Genomic DNA, 6,641 nt, shown 5'->3' on the forward strand with positions numbered 1-6,641 from the left:
ATAGGAATTTTGCAACAAAGGGTAGGTAGTCTGAACGTCAAAAGATTATTGTTAATTAAAGAAAACCAGACCTCTGAAGGAATTTAGTGCTTTTCTATATATGGGAAGGTGCAAGAGTCTGGGCTTACTGAAATTATTCCTTTGATACGCACCTCACCTATCTGGGGCCAGTATCCTGTGTTTGCATATCCTGAGTTTCCTTGGGGCTCACCGAGGGGGAGTGGCTGCAGTCTGATGGCTGCTAGATAGCAGGTATTCTTTTCCTTCTTGAGTTCCCTCAGGGCTCACCGGATCGCCATGGCCGTGGCTACAATCACTGATGACTGTGCATCCTTTGTTTACTGACATGGCAGGCAATATTCCATTTCTCAGTTTCATAGGTGAGCAAACCAAAGCTCAGAGAAGGTGGTGGATGACAGGACACGACAGAGCCAGAACAGATTTGTGGCTATAGGACTCCAAAGCTGTGCTCTCGGTTATAACAGTTCATGTGTATCGAGAGAACTGTCCATGCTAGGTGCTGAACCAAGCCCTTTGCATAACTCACCCCTGTAAAGGCAGTATATTTGTCAGGGTTCTCCAATAGGATGTGTATATATATATATATGATTTATTTTAAGGAATTCGCTCATGTGATTGTGGAGACTCACAAGTCCACAATCTGCAGGACGGGCCAGCAGGCTGGAGACCCAGGGAAGAGCCAATGTAGCAGTTCAAGTCTGGAGGCATCTGCTGCACACACCCTCTTGCCCAGGGGTGGTCAGTCTTTTATTCTACTAAGGCCTTCAACTTATTAGATGAGGCCCACCCACATTATGGAGGGCAATCTGCTTTACTCAAAGTCCACTGATTGAAATGTTAATTTAATCTAAAAACACCCTCATAGAAACATCCGGAATAATGTTTGACCTCACGTCTGGGCACCGTGGCCCAGTCAACTTGACATGTAAAATAAACCATTACAGGCAGGTACCATTATTGTCTCACCTTTATGGATCTATCACCTCCATGTGGTCATTGAGAGATCTGATTTGGTCTTGGGAATAACTTACCTGGTGGGACAAAGCTAGTCAGTGTTGGAGTAGGCTTTGTGCTCTGACCACTGCATGCCCTCTCTATGCCCAACTGCATATTCCCTTCTTGGGTCAGCAGGAGCTGACCTGGCAGGGACAGCACAGAATGGCACATTTCCTGGGGTTGTATGCTAGACTCCAGGAAAAGCAACCTGCACTTGCTAGGTGCACCCAGAATGAGTTTATTTTAAGCTTCAAATTCAACATCTCAGACCCATTCAGGAGAATCAAAAGCACCAAAGTATCTTGTCTTACCACCTTGCTCTCCTTAAGATCTGATGACCAGAAGGTTCTGGCAGCATCACAAATGAATTCATCTCATCGTGAACACAGCAGGAGCCACCAGTGTGGCCCTTGGACCTGGGCAATGGGCCCCTTTTGGACCCAGTGCTTTGGAGGGCCCTGTTCCAGCTCTCCTCCAGTTGTCCTCTTCCTCTGGGGTAAAGAATCTGTGAGGCCAAGGGCACACTCCCACCCAGTACCAGTGCCCTATTTTAGCACATCCTCAGGATCCCAGAATTCTCTGCACAAATGACCCCAAGCTCGGGGGTGGGCCCCTTCCCAGCATCCCTCCTCCAGGGTGAACTGAGCGGCCAGGCAGTGGATGTTGGCTGGGCATGTGAACAGAGGCTGGATGTGTAGGCTGAGGTATCCACATATGGGTACCCAAGACCCTTAGAGGCTCAGGATGGAGCCAGGGCTGGGAAGAGAAAGGGGAAGGTCCTATACGACTCAGCTCTCCCCACACTGCCATATTCTGGTGCAGATTTCCAGGAATTCAAGAATCATCATTTAAACCTGGTCTTCCAAGTCATTAGGAAGGTATTTTTGTCAAGGTATCTGGGTGGAACGTTTTCTTAGCAGTTTATCTTTATGACTTATGAATGTTTAGATATGGGTGTGTGGAGGGTATTTGTACTCTGGTCCTGGCTTCACAGATGGTACAGGTAGGCCTGGGTACCACAGTAGAGACCAAAGGGTGGCCACACACCCTGGCTCTGGCCCTAGAACTGAATATTGCTTCTTCCCTATGGGGCTGGTCCACAGGAGCCTTTATACAGAAAGGCTGAAAAATGCATGCACACTGATTGCTTTCCCCAGTGATGGAGAGATTTGCACTGAACGTCCATGCGTCCCCCTCCCCATCCGCCAATCCTCCTCCTTCTCCCCCTCTCCCTCCCCCCTCTCCTTTCCTTCTCCTCCGCCCACCAATGCTATAGGCTTGAACTCTAGGTGCAGTCAGTGGCTGGAGACAGGTGGTTTTTACACCCTTATTACACTTAACTGGACCCTGGAACACATCAAGGCTCTATTTCCTTAACATCTCACCACCACCGACTGAGCCAGCTGCAGGCCCTGGGCCTTGGCCATAAAATTCTTTTCAGTGGTCTCTAATGACCTTGAAGGTTAAGTGATTTATTATTTGCAAAGTGGTCTACTCTCACCGAACCTCCCCAAAGCAGACCCCTGTGGATTTCATTTGCCTGCAACCAACAAGGTAGCCTTGTTCTTTAAGACTCCAGGCTAATGAACACACATCCAAACTTGACATTATTTTTCCACGTAAAAGAATTTTTCAAAACAGAAAGGAACATTGTTCTCTGTTGTTTGCAAACATGATCCATTTTCTGAAAACATGTCTTTCCAGGGTATAAGTGAGACAGCCTTGGAAAACATACAATGTGCTTTTCTGGTAAAACGTCACATGCATGCTCAGGACGTTAGTCATGAACTCAATTGCTCTCTGGAGATCTTTGGTACCAGAGCTGGGAGTGCTTTTCCAGTACAGATCCACAATCCCCAAGTGAGCCCCTGACTGTGAATAATCCGAGTGGGGCAACCGCACGTCAACCAGCCTCAAAAGGAGCCCTCGGGGGTGGAGGGTCAGTCTCCAGTGGAATGTCCACCTATCCTCATACCTGATGCCCTGGGCTGTGCCAGGGACCCTCTGGGAGCCTCAAGCCCTCCCCTGTGAGCAGAGAAACACTGACTTGTTGGCAGAGTTGATGAGAATACAGTGAAACGGTGGGAGGGACATCTTCCCTCCTCTTCCAGAATCTTCCTCCAGAATCCTTAAGCATTCATAGAAGAGGGTGCTGTCTAAAGAGAACAGTAGGATCAGAGCTCGAATCCCAGCATCAGATAACAGGAGCCGAGTTCCAGCAGTCTGAAGACCTCAGCAGGTATCACAGGAGCTCAGTTCTCATTTCTACATGTTGTAATCAGCCCCCAGCCCCGCTGCCAGTGACCTAACAGTCCCAGCTGCATCTGGGGCTCACGAGCCTGCATAAATGTCAGAGGCCACTTTTGCTCGCATGTCCCCAGGGTCCACTCACCAAGAATACACATAAGGCCACATCAATACTCAGATTATGTTGTCCTGGTGGATCCTGCCAGCCTGACTGCAAGTCAGCAGAAGTACCATCACCACAGCCTATCCCCCAGCCCACAGATACTATGTATTTATGGGAATGGAGAGCCTCTCTCAGGCTCGAAATCCAGCATGAACTGGCATCCGCCAAGCATCCATCACATCTGCTGAGGGTTGACACTTGCCTTGGGCAGCGTGGCCTCTACCAGCCATGCGGTGGCTCCTTGGGGGGCTCCTCTCCACACCATCCCTGCCCTGTCCAGGTTTTTAATCCCAGACTTCCATCCCTCACTCACCCTGCAGAACCACATTGTATTACCCATGGAAATGGGGACAATGCCCCAGGTGTGGGGTCAGACTAGACCATAGGCTAGGCTTAGAACCAGACCCCCTCAGAGCCTCTCAGTTTCCCCATCTCTCCAGCCTCCTCCCTCAGGTTTCCACTCAGGTTTATCAACATAAGCAAATAGATTCCCTGGGAAGGGCTGCCACCACCTGCAGCCACGGCAACCAGCCAGCTTCCAAACCAGAGAAGGCTCAGGTAGGACGGGGATATGGACATCAAAGCCAATCAGCACCTGCGTTCCTTCCTGATTGATGGGGGAGGCCGCAGATTCTGCTGAGACTGGGGGAAGCGCTGGGCTCTCCACACCCTAAGAGCTGCCTGAGAAGGTAAGAAATGCAGGGGCAGTTTAAGAAAATTGAAATTGTATCAAGTATCTTTTCTGACCACAACGCTATGAGACTAGATATCAATTACTGGAAAAATCTGTAAAAACTACAAACACCTGGAGGCTAAACAATACACTACTTAATAACGAAGAGATCACTGAAGAAATCAAAGAGGAAATCAAAAAATACCAAGAAAAAATGACAGTGAAAACACAATGACCCAAAACCTATGGGATGCAGAAAAAGCAGTTCTAAGAGGGAAGTTTATAGCAACACAATCCTACCTCAAGAAACAAGAAACATCTCAAATAAACAACCTAACCTTACACCTAAAGCAATTAGAGAAAGAGGAACAAAAATACCTCAAAGTTAGCAGAAGGAAATAAATCATAAAGATCAGATCAGAAATAAATGAAAAAGAAATGAAGGAAACAATAGCAAAGATCAATAAAAATAAAAGCTGGTTCTTTGAGAAGATAAACAAATTGGTAAACCATTAGCCAGACTCATCAAGAAAAAAAGAGAGAAGACTCAAATCAACAGAATTAGAAATGAAAAAGGAGAAGTAACAACTGACACAGCAGAAATACAAAGTATCATGAGAGATTACTACAAGCAACTCTATGCCAATAAAATGGGCAACCTGGAAGAAATGGACACATTCTTAGAAAAGCACAACCTTCTGAGACTGAACGAGGAAGAAATAGAAAATATAAACAGAAAAATCACAAGCACTGAAATTGATACTGTGATTAAAAATCTTCCAACAAACAGAAGCCCAGGACCAGATGACTTCACAGGCGAATTCTATCAAACATTTAGAGACGAGCTAACACCTATCCTTCTCAAACTATTCCAAAATATAGCAGAGGGAGGAACTCTCCCCAACTCATCCTACAAGGCCACCATCACCCTGATACCAAAACCAGACCAAGATGTCACAAAGAAATAAAACTACAGGCCAATATCACTGATGAACATAGATGCAAAAATTCTCAACAAAATACTAGAAAACAGAAACCAACAGCACATTAAAAGGATCATACACCATGATCAAGTGGGATTATACCAGGAATGCAAGAATTCTCCAATATACGCAAACCAATCAATGTGATACACCATATTAACAAATTGAAGGAGAAAAATAATAGGATCACCTCGATAGATGCTGAAAAAACTTTCGACAAATTTCAACACTGATTTATGATAAAAACCCTCCAGAAAGTAGACGTAGAGGGAAACTTACCTCAACATAATAAAGGCCATATATGACAAACCCACAGCCAAAATCATTCTCAATGGTGAAAAACTGAAACCATTTCCACTAAGATCAGGAACAAGACAAGGTTGCCCACTCTCAACTCTATTATGCAACATAGTTTTGGAAGTTTTAGCCACAGCAATCAGAGAAGAAAAATAAATAAAAGGAATCCAAATTGGAAAAGAAGAAGTAAAACTGTCACTGTTTGCAGATGACATGATACTATACGTAGAGAATCCTAAAGACGCTACCAGAAAACTACTAGAGCTAATCAATGAATTTGGTAAAGTAGAAGGATACAAAATTAATGCACAGAAATCTCTTGCATTCCTATACACTAATGATGAAAAATCTGAAAGAGAAATTAAGGAAACCCTCCCATTTACCATTGCAACATAAATAATAAAATACCTAGGAATAAACCTACCTAAGGAGACAAAAGACCTGTATGCAGAAAACTGTAAGACATTGATGAAAGAAATTAAAGATGATACAAACAGATGGAGAGATATACCATGTTCTTGGATTGGAAGAATCTACATTGTGAAAATGACTCTACTACCCAAAGCAATCTACAGATTCAATGCAATCCCTATCAAACTACCAATGGCATTTTTCACAGAACTAGAACAAAATATTTCACAATTTGTATGGAAACACAAAAGACCCTGAATAGCGAAAGCAATCTTGAGAAAGAAAAACGGAGCTGGAAGAATCAGGCTCCCTGACTTCAGACTATACTACAAAGCTACAGAAATCCAGACAGTATGGTACTGGCACAAAAACAGAAAGATAGATCAATGGAACAGGATAGAAATCCCAGAGATAAACCCACACACATACGGTCACCTTATTTTGATAAAGGAGGCAAGAATATACAATGGAGAAAAGACAGCCTCTTCAATACGTGGTGCTGGGAAAACTGGACGGCTACATGTAAAAGAATGAAATTAGAATATTTCCTAACACCTTACACAAAAATAAACTCAAAATGGATTAAAGACCTAAATGCAGGCCAGACACTACAAAACTCTTAGAGGAAAACATAGGCAGAACACTCTATGATGTAAATCACAGCAAGATCCTTTTTGATCCACCTCCTAGAGAAATGGAAATGAAACAAAAATAAACAAATAAGACCTAATGAAACTTAAAAGCTTTTCCACAGCCAAGGAAACCATAAACAAGACAAAAAGACAACCCTCAGAATGGGAGAAAATATTTGCAAATGAAGCAACTGACAAAGGATTAATCTCCAAAATTT

Source organism: Leucopleurus acutus (assembly GCF_964270905.1).
Source record: "Leucopleurus acutus genome assembly, chromosome: 2".
Lineage (NCBI taxonomy): Eukaryota > Metazoa > Chordata > Mammalia > Artiodactyla > Delphinidae > Leucopleurus > Leucopleurus acutus.